We start from the raw sequence: 15,205 nt of genomic DNA on the forward strand, positions 1-15,205 counted from the left end.
GAAGCAGCTTGGCAAGTCAACCTATCCCTTTGGACCAGCCCTTCCTGTTTGACACACTGAAACTGGAGAGACTGGAGATTATTTGATTACATAGCTTCAGTATGCAAAGTGTACATTATAGAGTGATAATGCAGCTCCTCCTCAACGGAGAATATTTAAATGTGCATTGAATTGCAAACAGGAAATACGTTTGAAGAAACATTTCTTATAGTTCACTTGTGATTTCCCCAGAAAATTTCATGAGTATCAACCATGTGGGACAGAAGTTTTCCTCAAAAATTACCTCAGTGGGGAAAAAAAAACAGGCTAGGTAGTACTGGAGAAAACTGCCTCCTTTCCAGCAGCATTCTGTTTGCCAATGAATACAATTTGGTTTAGACCAGGGGTCTCCAACCTTGGCAACTTTAAGCCTGGAGGACTTCAACTCCCAGCTGTGCTGGTTGGGGAATTCTGGGAGTTGAAGTCCTCCAGACTTAAAGTTGCCAAGGTTGGAGACCCCTGATTTAGACTAAGGATCTGGGGGGTGATTCCATTTTGCTGATGGCAAAATTCATAGTCATTTTTTGGAGATTAAACTGCAAAACCTTTTTTATAGTTTTGGAGATTAAACTATAAAAAAAGCAGGTCTGAAGCAAGCAAATCAAACCCCAGAGGAGTTATTGTCAACTTTTCTCTCTTTGACACCCCTCCCCCACTTTTTTCTTCTCCTGATGACATTTTCCTGCCTCTTGATTCCCTACATAGAAGGTTATCTGCTTGGAAGAGGTGACACTTTTACCAGAAAGCTAAACTGATTGCTTAGACAATACCAAGACAACAGTTGAGTTCCTGTAACCAGCTGAATTAAACACTATCCACCAAGGCCTATTTTAGCATAGTCCAATACATAAATATAGCCATAAAGGGTCATCACTCTCCTCTTTTCATTATATTCTAAGCAATAAAGCATAGAGGACTAAAAATGGAACATTCATTCTTTCAAATCAAGAAAGCAAAACAAGGAATTTGACAAGACCTCCGTGCTGTAGAAACAATTGGGGCACTAACACCCCCATGCTGGTTGAGGAATTTGGGGAGCTGGAGTCCATAGGTCTTAAAGACAATTGCTTATAGTATTTCCTTTACTGCCTGGAAACAGACCAAGTGCAAGAGGAATGGTCTATCTCTTGCAGCTTCCCTTTATCTATGATTGTAATACTTTATAGTTTTCACTTTCCACAGATTCAAGCAATTTATCTCAAGATGTCAGGATTTTACAGCCCAACTTTATAGCTCAAGTTGCAGAGGATGATTATAAGGTTCCTTCTTTAATTAATATACTCTCAGCAGCTCAGTGTATGAAGAATGAAGCTTAAGACTGGAATATAGTGAGAGTATCTGGTGAGATTCTAATTTTTTTACTACCGGTTCTGTGGGTGTGGCAGGGAAAGGATACTGTAAAATCTCCAGTCATTTGCCGGTTCTCTGAACTACTCAAAATTTTTGCTACCAGTTCTCCATAACTGGTCAGAACCTGCTGAATATCACCTCTGAATAGTAATTATTTATGTGTACATACATACTCATGATGCTATTCACATTTCAGCAAGCAATGTTATGTAGAATACAGAAAAGAAATGGCAAGTTAAAGAAATTAAAGACAAATATTTTTTTAAAAACCACTATATCGCTTTTTTTCTATCCTAGCAAACCATTCTTGCTTCTTTCACATTCATGCATAGCTTCTTATATTGGTTTCTTCCATAAAATTTTCATCTTTGTTTTCTTGAGAGTGTTATCAATTCTACCCAACCACAATCTTCACCCATTCACTTTTTATTTGTGTACATACATTTTTTTTCACTTGAATCATTCTTTATCTCCATATTACCAAACCAGCTCAACGTATTTCTTTCATACTAGTCATTTTGCATACTGGTCATACTCAACTGTCATCCTGGAGTAAAAAAATGAGCAGAAGCAGACTCTTTTACAACTGTTTTCTGACAAGTAACAGACTATACTACTACTCATTACTTTTCTGCAAGCGTTTGTGTGTCTTAAAATGTCTCCATCTATTCATCTGCCTTTAGGAAATCAAGATGTACAAATTAATATAATTATTCCAATGATTCTTTTGCTATGTATACATAACTTGTAACTGTTTGTTCCATTTTCCTCACCAATCCATATATATATACCACTTCTTGGAAATGATCAAAGATCTACACGTAGAGCAAGAAGATCTGCTTGTAAGTTTTGACGTGGTTTCACTATTCACTCAAGTCCCGATAAAAGAGACCCTTGAAATCATCAAAAATAAATACCAACCAGCTAAACACCTCATGGAACTAACAGAACACTGCTTAACCAACACATATTTCATATACAAAGGACAAAGATACAAACAAATAGAAGGAGCCCCCATAGGATCACCACTGTCACCTGTCATTGCAAACCTGTTCATGGAAGAATTCGAATCCAGAGCCCTGGCCAATGCCGTCCTCAAACCCAAACTATGGTTAAGATACATCGATGACACATTCGTGATTTGGCCCCATGGACAAGAAAACCTAAACAATTTCCTAACACACCTAAACAGCGCACACCCCAAAATCAAGTTCACCATGGAAACAGAAACAAACAAACAACTACCATTCCTAGATGTACTAATCTACAAAAAAACAGATGGCACACTAGGACACACCATATACCAGAAGAAAACACACAAACCGCTACCTCAACGCCCAATCCCACCACCACCCAGCACAGATAAACTCCGTGGCTAAAACACTAATTACTAGAACCAAACGCCTGGCAGACAAGACACACATTAAGACTGAACTATGCACCCTGACTAAAATATTGACAGCCAACGGCTTCCACAAAAGCAAAATCACCAACTTGATCCACAAAAACACACTGAGACATAATAGAGACCCAGAAGATGAACAGACCCATGGAACAGCTGTCCTGCCCTACATAAGAGGCACTACAGACAAAATTAGTAAGATACTATACAGACACCACATCAAGACTGCCTTCAAAACAGACAGAAAAATAGCAGCCATCCTCAGAAACCCCAAAGACAAAATTGACCTGGAAAACCAAGGCATATACGAAGTCCCCTGTGCATCATGCCCGGCCACATACATTGGACAGACCAATAGAAGAATAAGCACCCGCCTGGATGAACACAAAAATGCAGTCAAAAAGCTGGAACACACTTCCTCACTAGTCCAACACATGGAAGCCACAGGTCATAGAATCAACTTCAATGGCACCAAAACCCTAGCCACTATAGAAAATCCCAGCCACAGAATCATCAGAGAAGCCATAGAGATTGAAAAAAGACCAGAAAGCATGAACAGAAGAGATGATTCCACCAGGCTGTCAATCATTTGGAAGCCTGCACTCACAAACAAAAAAATCTCCACACCACAAGCCAGGCAAACACCTGGGCACAAACAGATCCCCGCTGATACCTCCAGCTCAAACACACCCCAACCAAGCACCCAGATGAAACCCAGCTTCCTAACTAATGATAGCTGTCCATTTACCCGAAGCCAAGCTGCACTAAAGGCCTCCAATAAAGTAACACAATGTTGCCAGCCAATCAAGATACAAAAAGAGCCAAAAAAACAGACAGAAGATATTAGAAGCAGAACACAGCAAACTCCAAGACCAATAAACACAGACCAAGACTCTCAACCAATCAGGATGAAGAAAAAACCATTCTGGCACAGCAATAGGCTAGCACCAAATTTAAATCTGAAACCACTGTAAAAGTCTAACTCACAGACGAACACTATACAAAAGCCTGATGATGGCAGATGAGATTCTGCTGAAACATTGCTACAACTTTAAAAGCACCACTACTATGACGTGGGAAAATACCCGAACAAATATATATATTCATTCTCTGTTTACACACACACAACTTTCTCAGATTAACATATTTTCTAAAGAGAAAAAAAATATTGTATTGCAGTTCTTGTCTGGGACTTCTCAAGTTTTGCTCATAGTAATTTCCTGTATTCTTTAAGGCAGAATTCTGCTGAACACTTTTCTAGGTATGTTTGCCAAACTACTTCCCTCTACTAGTAATTCTTGCATTCATTCTTGCAATCTTTCTCCTTACACAGAGAAACAATAACAACAATCTTCCAATATTAGGCACAGATACAGTCTTCATACATATGTCATACCAGCTACATAGGCAGCCTTTACATTTTTCAACTTCTTTACAGCACTACTTACTTTTTCATAACTTTTCCTTCAACACCAATATGTAGCATAGCATAGCTTAGCGTACCATAACATAGCGTAGCAGAGCATAGTGTACTAGCGTAGCTTAGCATACGATTGGTTTATAATATTGTATATTTCCACTATTCAACATATATCCTCACTGTAATTTCATTCCAAACCATGTCATTCCTTTCATTTTTAATCCCATTCACTCTGCTGGAGGTTCTTTGTTTAGCCCTTTTATCTTTTTCCAAAGCAAATATTATTTCCATCAATATTACTCTGCATTTTTTTTCTGTCCTCCTTAATTTGGCTTCTTGATCTCTTTGATTATATTTCAATTGTTTCTTCTCTCTGAATAAAGTAGATACTTTTATCTCTTTCTCATGTTTTTTTCTTACATGAAATCTTTATATTTTATGTTTTTTTTATCCAATCCATAGCTTCCTTCACTGACAATGTATTTTTTTTAATATAATGTTCTTAAATTTCAAAAACATGTAAATAAACATGTAAAATGTAAATAAGCAAAAAAAAAAAAAAAGACTTGAAAAGAAAAGCCAAGTTAAAAAGAAAGCAAGATAGAGATGTAATAAAAGAAAGAAAATAAAAAATGCATTAAAAAAGAATAAAAAGACATCCATCTCTTACTCTAAAATTAACAATAGTCTATATTATTTCTATAATAACATATTCCAATCATCTTTCACTGACAAAGCAGACCAGGTTTGATTTTGCTTTGAGGGTTCTTCAAAACTTGACATAGAAGAAAAATGTTCTATAAAATGGTGCCTCAATAAGGTTTTCTACTGATGATGTCCTTGCAACTCTAACGCAAGATAGTTTAAGGGGATGAGGCTCAGCTGAAGGGTTTTATCACCTTTCAAGTTGCCCTAAGTCTCAGGTCATTGCTATGGAAATGTTCCATGAGTGCTGATCATTTGCACTATTGCTAAACATGAATCTGGTGCTTGTTTGGAAAAGTGTTATAAGATATATTCTTACAAAATAAAACAGCATGACTGATAGGCCATCATTTGGACCCAGGATTGTGCAGAAGAAAATATTTGATAAATACTATTAAGTATAAAGCACTGCTGGCCATGGACAACACAATTTAGAAATGTCAGAGGTGTGTGTAGTGCTTGTTTTATTTTGTTTCTTAGTTTAATATAAGATTTTTACTTTTTCCCTTTTTTATTATATAGCTTTTAAGTGATACGTTAGATTTCTTTTTTAACTTACATAGTTCTCTCATACAATAGTAACATAAAACGACGGTTGTTATGTTAAGTTGTGTTTTTCTGAAAGAAAATCAGTTGCAATGTTTTTGAAGTTTAATCAATTTTTTTAAATAAAAAGTGAAAACGGGAATGCCTGAAGCAGGCTAAGATGGTCAATAAAGCTGAGCAAATCCTATACCCAGAGCCATATCATCATCTCCTATAATGAAGATTCATCCAGCAAGACTTGGGTTGGGAGAAAGTAAGAGTATTGAAACACTGCAGTGGGCTGGGATAAGGCAAAAGTGATATCATGTAGACATCTATTTTTAAAATAGCTTCAATGGCATCCTTCTGCTTTAATTGGTGGGATGAATCCTCAGGTGTACAGCTACTCTATGCTCTTTAAGCCCATTCTAGCCATTATGTCACTAACACAACCCAAACTTGATTTATTTCAAGCAGTACCATCTATCTTGCAAGCCAATGTGTTGTTGCTTACTTCCCACGAACAATGAAGAAGACAAGTTGTTCTGACACATAGCATATGGGATGTACAATTTTCCAGAATTAACTCTATCTAGATGTCCAAAGGCTCGGTTCCTTGGCTCGGTTCAGTTTTGGAAACATGCTTACGTTATCAGCAATGTGCTATTAATTAATTAGACTTCCTTTTATAGAAGTACACTTTAGCTTAATTTATACACATTAAAAAAAAACAAGATCCTCTCTCCCTTCCTGGCAAACTTCTTATAACCACTTGTCTGTTTTTCAGCTATAATAATGGACTAGGTCAAGGTGATAATCTTTTTCCCTGTCAAATGTGCAGTAGAAGAAAAACTGCATTTCCATCCAAAAATTTCCTCCCTTTTATAGATGAGGGAAAAGGCAGGAAAAACTTGGGGGTGGGAGAAAAATTAAAAGAGAAGTCAAGAAGCTGCAAGAGAGGTAAAAAGGCCTCTAGAGGGAATTCTAGTTTGATTGATGAATACTTTATGGTGGACACCTTCCCATCACAGAGGAAACCTCTGGAATGCTCCTTTATTATGAAAACAGCCAATGCATGCTTGAGAAATATATATACATTGTTACCCAATTGTTTACAAAATTTCTTGTCTTCTTATAGTAATAGAAGACTGAAACCAGATTTCAGTAAATGGATTCTAAAGAATAGCTTTCAACATTTATGCTGTGCCCATCTCCTTAGCTCCCTGGGAATTTTATAAATGCATGAACCCAGGGCGTGTCCCTAGAATATTTTGTTGTTGTTGATTGCATAAGTGGGGGGATACAGATTATTTTTTAGATTACACTATATGGCACTAATGTGTGTGTTTTCTCAGTTTTTTTCTGCACCTATAATTGTAATTGTAAGGTGTATTTTATTTTGTTGCTATGTCAGTGTCTGTGGCCACACACTGTAAATGAAGTTTTCTATTCTTTCCCAGGTTTATCTTCCTATATGGAATTACCATTTTGAAATCTGCTGTTTAATACATTTATTTGTGAATTAATATTTACTGAGGTTTGCTGGAATGCTTTGTTTATCATACTATTTTTGCTTGCCTGTGTTAACATAGCTTGGATGGTTAGAATCTTGTTGATTATTATCTTGGGATTTTGGCAGACTATATTAAAAGTGTAACTTATTATTTAGTCATCTCTCCTCTAAACTGCATTTCCTTTAAAGAGGAACCATGTAGCACCAGCCCTTAAAACCACTACTGCATTCTCATGCTGTCTTCTAATGCCACCAAGGTATGTGCCTGCATAAGTACTGTACCCAATTGGCTTGTAGCCATGCACCACTGAATTTTAACTAAACAATTACATTTAAAAAGCTGAGTACATGCCAAACCTTTTGAAGACAAAATTAAACATAATACACCTGTCCTTTTGTAGTATTGTCCTGTCATTTGTTGCCTATTTTGTATTCATTGTCTCTTTAAAAATGTTTAATGAAGGAAGTAAGTGCACATTTGTCCCATTTTTAAAGAAAATGTCAGGAAAATTAACCTCTCTGGTCTTCCAGAGCATTTATGTGGGGAGAACGTAGTGTGCTCTACTGCTGTTGATTCAGCGCTAGCATTTATATAGCACCAAAAATAAAATGTGTTATTCCCCTCCACCTCACCATCTGGAAAGGACTTTAATGATGCATGTGCTGCCTCTCCATCCCTGGATTGTCTTCTGTGTTGCATTGATTTGCAGTTCTTTGGCTTTGTGCATTGATTTTTGCATTTTTCCCTACAGCATCTCTTGATATATTTCCATTTCTGGGCTGGTTTCCCTAATCTAACACATTTCATCCACGGTGCCAGCAAAGAACACCTTCCCTTCAGGGCAATAGGTTCATGTTTTGTTCTTGAGAAGATTGTTATATTTTCCTGCATGAATTTTCCTCCAGAAGATGAAGAAACATGTTCCCTGAGCTAGTTCCTCCTCTCCATCCATCCATGCTTTTCTCAGAGAATCTTCTTCTCCTCTGAGGTATAGGACTTCCACTCGGTTAAACAGACTGATGCATCATTTTCTTTCATAGTGGGCGGCTTGATTAATTTCTCTTGATGTCGCATGGACTGGTGCATTTCCTCGACTGCTGCTTCCCTCTTCATAATACATGCATGAAACGATCCTCTTTTTGGGGTGGAGTTGTGCATCTTCAGGATAAAGTAATGTGCTTGATGCTTTCTCCAGACTGCTGCATTTTCGCAGGTTCAGGTGTTCTTCCAGGTAATGCAAGTAGCCAGTCCCTTCCTGAATTGTATTGTTTATGCCAATGGAAGTATTTGGTGCCTTTTGTACACTTGTCGAAGTCTCTTTCTTTTTAACCTCACGACCAGGTTCCCTTCGATTAGTTGGGAATCGGGATGTTTATTTGGGCCAGGACCCAAAGACTGCTTGCTTTTTTTATTACTTCGCTCACCGGTTTTACCTGCGATGCATCTGGTTTTTCTCCTCCTCCTCTTCCTCCCCCCCCCCCTTTTTTTTTCCTGAAGAACCACTGAATGACATCATCCTAAAAGTCAGCCCCGCCCTCGGGCTTCCCCAATTGGTTTCTCGTGTTCCCCTCCCGCCCACTAGCTCCTCCATACATTGGTTTGTCCTCCTTGCCACTCGGAGTATGGTTTCCCCTCCCATCTCCACGAGTGGGCCGTAACTCAGGGTCTCCCCCAAGTATGAGGGTAGCTCGTTGGGCAGAATACACGTCAGTCAGGACTTTCTTAAAGGAGCAGGGGTACCGTAGCTTTGCATTGGGCAAAGGGGCGGGATTGTCTCCTCCTTTTGCTCTCTGGATCTGCTTGGGCGGGCTAGAGTGGGGCGCCAGGCGGTGGCCGACCGGCCGGCCGGGAGGGAGGGATGCCGGAGCTGGGGAGTGGATTCTCCCGGGGGGAAGGGATACATCCCTGAAAGCCGGGAGAGGGGGCTTAGGCATCATCCCCCTCCCCCCGGCTGACTCCTGCATCCCTCTTGAATCAGCACATCACCAGCAGAAGCAGCGCCGCCTCCCCCGCCTGCTGCAAAGGCAGGTAAGAACCGGGCTTGGGAGCTCCCATCTCCTCCCTGGAAACCTGCGCTGCACCCCGCTGCTTCCGCCCTCTCTGTCCTCTCTTAATATGCCTCACCTCCTCTAGTACCGGCTGTTCCCTGGCTGCCGCTGAAACGTCTGCTCCTTCTCCCTTTCGCAACATCGCTATCCGAAATCGTCCGGCTCCGCATCTCTGCTTCCCTCCCCCTCCTTAGCTCGTTTGCTTCAATGTCTCACTGGTTTCCGCATCCCCGGGCTCCCGACGGCTTCCATTGCTCTCCACCCGCGCCGCTTCACTTTCACCCGTCTTGCTTTGCACCTAGAGCACCTGCGTCTTTCCCACGCACTCTGCACCGAGCCTCAGAAAAAAAAAACACCAGTATATAAACGAGATCTCATAAGCCATAGCATTTTCCCCCTCAGCCATCCGGATTCTCCACCAGGCTCTGGGCATCTCCATTTTTTTCTGTCCAATCAACCACCAAGGCTTCTGAGCCTGTTCCCATGAGACCGCTTCTTGTTTATTCTATTTTGCTTAACCGGCCCTCCCCCAGCCATGTTGTCTGTTACCCCCTCCTATCCTTTTCTTCTAAAACCCCTAGCACCTAGCCCATTTTCCTCTTTACCTCTCTGTCTGTCCAGGCCTTCTAGTTCCCAAAACGGAACTGACTCAGGGGCCCAACCCAGGTCAGTTCCATGAGGGGGCTTCAGCTGCTAGCACCCCTTTGAATCACCATCTGAAGGGCCATACATCACACCCATTTGCCTCATGTCACTAGCTCAGCAAAAGTCCTATATTTTTCATAGGTGACTCTCACTTTCCACATCCCCTTAGAAATCTACCTGTAAAGTAGATCTTTAATCCATGAGAAAAGAAGCCGTTTTCAGTAGCTGTTCACTGCTTTCTCACTGGCCTTGCCTGTGTTCTGCTCAGCTGTCAACCTCTAAGCTCTCACCTACCTCCATAGAGAACTTTTGGTTTCTACCCCGCAACTGCATTCCCCAATAGCACTCCCCTTTTCTGATGTCATCTTATCTGGGCCTCCAAAGCCTCCCAGACTGAAAGATAGACCCAAGTTTCAACCTCGGTACTTATCTACTACTTATACTTTGTCTCCCACTTTAGTCAGTGTCTCCTTACTTTCCTATCTCCATTTGGCTTCAAGTGCAACACCCACATTTATGCCTAAGCAGCCTCTCTGCCCAAAGGGTCTACATCTATTTCAGCTTATACCCTCTTGCACATATGACCTCCAAGTCCAAGTGATGTTGCATTCGTAGCACATCCCAGGTTTTCATCATGGTCTTACTCCATTATTCCTGTCCATTTCAGCAACTTTTTTTCCTGTACTCCACAATTACCAATGCTATTTGTTCCCCAAGATTACACCCATTCAAGACATGTACCCCTAGATGCTCCTGCCTTCTACCCCATGGCAGGATATATACAACACATTAAGCAATTATGTGATTTGCTTGCTTGAGCTGAGTCTGTTGGATGAATGCAAACATTGTAATTTATCAGCCATGTTTATGGTTTGGTGTGTTGCTTGGTGTATTATATGTTTATGACTTGCTGTGTTGCTTGCTGTGTGTCAATAATTACTTATGTAATAAACCATGGTTAATTATAGTGTAGTATGATGTGTGAACATAATTCAACTTTTGATTCCACAACCTTACTTGCATCTAATTTCTTCTAAAAAAAAAGGCTCAGCTTCCATCTCAGCATCCACCTACTAGTTCATTTTTCGCTTCCTCTTTTGGCCCTCCATATGTACTGTATCAATACAATATTTTGGTCATTCATTTATTATTCAGTCAGTCAGTCATTTTGCCTATTCTTCTTTTATCTCTCAAATATCTGCACTGAATTCTCTTCAGATGTAATTCCTATTTCCCAGATGTCTGCCTGGAAAAGTCTTTCTTGCATTGACAAACCAGACAATGTGTTTGTTGGATCAGCTGCTTCTGCTAAGACTCCCTCTTGCTATATATCAGGCTACTGTACCATAATATATAGAAGAAAGATGTATGAGGCTTTGATAGCACAAAATATGGGTTATGCATTAAAACTCAAAATATATAGGAGCAGCCAATAGATTACAATCTCTTGTCCAAAGCCTAAAATTCTTTATATGAAGTTAAAAGTTGGAAAAGTCTCCTCTTGTGGTCTCAGGGAGTTACATTTTCTATCCTCATTGCACACCTATTGGAAGAGTTGATGGATTTGCTGTCTGCTTCTTATTTTTGCAGGCAAAAATTTGACAGCTTTCCATAGTTATTTTTGATAAACTAGAAGATACTGTTTAGACACTTGCAGACAGACTCATAAGCATATTTCATGCACCACCTCCATTTGGCAAATGTGCTCATACAAGTTGTTGATAATAAATATTTCTAGGGGAATTTTTCAGCTATTCCCATATAAATTTTTATGTGAATTATATTTGCAGGGAGGACATTTTTCAATTTTGTGGGTAGAATACAGATTCAAACTTACGTACAACACAGATTCAAACTTACATACAACAGTACCCAGTGTTGTAGAGTAACACAATAATATTGCACAAATGTTTGAATGTGCATTTCTGAACAGAAGAATTATTCCTTTACATATTTGCAAAAAGTGTAATGTACATACCCATTTACCAAAATGTTGGAGATGATGTGGTAGGGCTGGACTTCTGTTGTAACATGTATGAGCAGAGATATTGGAAAATATTTGAAAAATACAATCAGTGTTAGGAGTTCAAAGTTCTTTTCTGTGCATATTTCTCCTGGAATCCGTACTCAACATGGTGTCTGCCAGGACTCATTGTTTAAGTGGGTTCTTGTCTCTACCCCTCAGTGTGACTGTGGTGCTCCTCAACAAAACATCCATCACATTGTGTCCGAATGTCCATCAAGAGCTTACACCAGCCCAATGTCTGATTTTTTTCAACGTAGACCACCCTATCGTTGAATGGCTGGATGGACTAGACATTAACATTTGAACCACCATGTATTTGCCATAGGCTAAATAACTAAATGTCCTGGAATATACATGTTTTCAGATTTATGTCCATATTAGATGTGACATCCATCTTATATGTCCAGGTACATGTAATTGAAAGATATTTGGTTCTGAACATTACTGTATTTGGTAATGAAATCAAAACATTGTTTCTTGTATTTGTCTAGAATCACAGCAATGGATAAATTCTCCCACAATAAATGTACTATTTTTAACTACATAAAATAGTTTTCATGCTTTACTTCTTCGCCAAAAGTGTAGTTAAACTATGAAGTTCATTGCCATCATCTATGGTTATGGCTTTTAAAGGAGACTAAACAATTTCATGGAGGAGGGTAACACAACAAGTAATCTTCAAGACTGTTATATGCCTTCTTAAAGCACCAGAGACATATCTTTAAGTATAGCTGTAGGAGACCAACCATGGAAGAAGATTGCTTTGTGGTCCTACTTCTGATTTTCTCCATTGCACTAGCTTAGCCCTTGAATGGCACACAATATTGAGCTAAAATGCACTCTTGGCTGGACCCACCTGTATTATTCTGTTTTTTATACCTTTGCAATGACCTGTGACTTCATTGACATGCTCCAAGACATGCTTCCCCAAACTCATAAATAAACATGAAGACTGTTCCCGGATTTGATAGGTGTTATCTTTGTTCTGCCCATATGGTTATGAATCCAACCTGTACTGTGACAGCAGAGATGTTCTGGTGGAGGCAAATGGAAGTTGGCATTATTGCAGAAAATTGGAGCACCTCCATTCCTGCCCCAATCTTAGCAGTGCCTTTATAGGCTAAATGTGACTATGATGAAATTGTATATTAAGTTTCAAATATATTGAAGTTCTTCACTCACAATAAACTCATATTATTTTTGTTTTATATTAAACTACCATGGTTTGGATTGATTTTACTGCTTTCCCCCCTTATAATTCCATACGAAAAAGTTTCTAGATTTTGCCATGACAAATAAAAAGATGCAGTAACTGAGTGAATTAATGCTCTGCAATAATAATTTTATAAGATAAGTCATGTCCTCTCGATTTCTTCAATCTTCACTTATACAGTCACATGACGATGCAAGTTTGATACCCCTGATATAGAATGTCCCTGTGATATGTCCTAATGGGCAATGTGGTTTCATCTGCCTGATTATTTGAAGAAGGCAACTGATGTGTCTTACCTGTAGATTGCTACACCTGCTTCATGGATTCTTAATGTTGGAGGCGAAGAAGAGGGACTGTATGGAATGAGCCTTTGAGTGAAACAAGATACTGTAAATCTTCACTTTCTTTGGTGAGCTCTTTCATTGGCTTGTGGTGAAGGACAGCCATTGAGACTCACTTTTGATTTGTACTGCTTTCCCCTTCTCTTTTGGTGGGGTTTGTTCTTAGTTTCCTCTGAGCTCAGCTTCATAGTTATGATTTATAGTAGGGATTGGGCTTGAATAGCTGAAGTATTCTTTACTAAAGCAAATGCATTCCCTTCTTCTGAGTTCTGCCTGTATTTTTTTTTAAGGCAGGTTTGGAAGATCATAAAATAGAATATTATTATATCAAGGAAACAAAATTTCTCCAGCAACATGAATCATACCAAAAGGAGGTTGGATCTCTAATAACAATGCTGAAATGTGTTGATTGGCCAGGAATAGTATCAGGAGCTAAATCTTACAACTCTTTTGGCCAACTGGAGAGAAGGTGTGGCTTTGGAGAGACACAGTGCACCTTTCTCTCACCTGGAGTAGATTTCTGAGCAACAGTGATTTATAGAAACGGTCTTTAGATCAAGGAAGGGTTGATTGTGCTTGCAATATATAGTGTGTGAGAGTATTAAATTTAAATTATTGCGTGTTGAACAAAGATGTGTTGAAAAGGGGCAGTGGGGTCTGCTTTAGCTCTGTACTATTTATTGTATTGCAGTGTATTATTCTTTAATTTTATTTGGAGCTTTTTTTTTGGTCCACTTAAAATCCTAAAGATAGCTTGCACAATATACTAGCCTAAGCTAACATTGAGTAGCATAGTTTATGATTCAGCATGCTATGGGAACCAGGCCATCCATTCAGCCATAGTATTTGGAGATGAAAGCTTATAAAACACATACAGTTGTTTTGTTAACCTGGTTTTAGTGTGGTATGTGACCCCATCCATTCTGTGACTGAAGGCGGGAGGAATAAATGAAGCTGCTATTCTTCAGAGTCATCCTTGTTCTGTTTATTGCACCATAGTTTATAGCTCTGTGTATATAAAGCTTTATATTTACAGCTGTGTCCTTCTCTTATTTCCCAGAGCCCCTGTCCCCATTAGCTATCTGACTCCCCATTCTGCTTTATCATGTCCTCCCTACAATGATAGGGATTTAACCTGTTGATTGAATCCAGCCAGGATCTACCTTATTCCCTCTGCTTAATATTTTTGTCTCCATTATTCTAGCAAAATATTCTGCTTGGGGTCAGCATTTATATGCATGCATACTCTCGTGTCTTTGCAAAAAAAACCTACCATAATCACAAAAATATATCCTGTTATGCAGCAGTCATGTCTTTCCATCCAAGGCTGTGTGGCTTGGCCTGAAATTACCTAACTGGTCCAGTTGAAGTAATATTTGAATCAAAAGCTTTTCATGGAAGCAAACAAAACAAAAAGAATAGATATGAAGATGTAGTTTCTGCATTAGCTTTGTGGAAGTGGCAGGTTTTGGGAAGGGCTTGAATATGGTGGCTGTTCCAGACCTATAGCCTAGCTTGGCAGAAGGTGAAGAAGCATGAATATTGTAGCAATGGTGCTGGAGAAAATTTATGAACTAACAAAATGGGAGGTATTTTAAGACAAAGACTCAATTCAGCATCAACAGAGATAGCAATTTTTTAGAAGAAGTACCATGCTTACGATGAATTAGGTTCCCTATCCAGAGTTCTAATGATCACATAAATAAAAGGAAAAGGAGGATACTGATAACAATAGCCCATGTGCCCTAATTCACAGAAGACGGTTGTCTTTTTCAAGGATTGTTGTCCCCAACCTGGTTTCACATGGAAAGATTTGTGAGAAAATGAAAGCCTTGAAGCTGCCATTACTAGCACTTGGATACTTTCCTCAACTAACTTTCCTATGGTGGCAAGGTGTCTTGTTAAATTATACCAATTCTTTTTGGACTGCATTTAAAAGATGTTAGTAATTGAATAGTTTGTTCCATTTTATGATGT

General features: G+C 39.2%; 1 protein-coding gene across 18 annotated transcripts in view; it reads left to right on the forward strand.

Moving 5' to 3' along the window:
* The first annotated feature begins 8,590 nt into the window (after positions 1–8,590).
* PPFIA3 (PPFI scaffold protein A3) overlaps positions 8,591–15,205 on the forward strand; it is a 62,691-nt gene continuing 56,076 nt past the window's right edge. For 10 of the 18 annotated variants that reach the window (XM_026669600.2, XM_087948129.1, XM_026669594.2 and 7 more), the window contains exon 1: positions 8,642–8,983. The gene's annotated coding sequence lies outside the window, so the exon portion shown is untranslated. Of the gene's footprint in view, positions 8,984–15,205 lie in introns of all 18 variants that reach the window. The other 8 variants (XM_087948125.1, XM_087948127.1, XM_087948130.1 and 5 more) reach the window with 4 other exon arrangements.

This window comes from Notechis scutatus, chromosome Z (genome assembly GCF_049901735.1).
Source record: "Notechis scutatus isolate UNSWTSFEM ecotype Mainland chromosome Z, rNotScu1.2, whole genome shotgun sequence".
Taxonomy (NCBI): Eukaryota; Metazoa; Chordata; class Lepidosauria; order Squamata; family Elapidae; genus Notechis; species Notechis scutatus.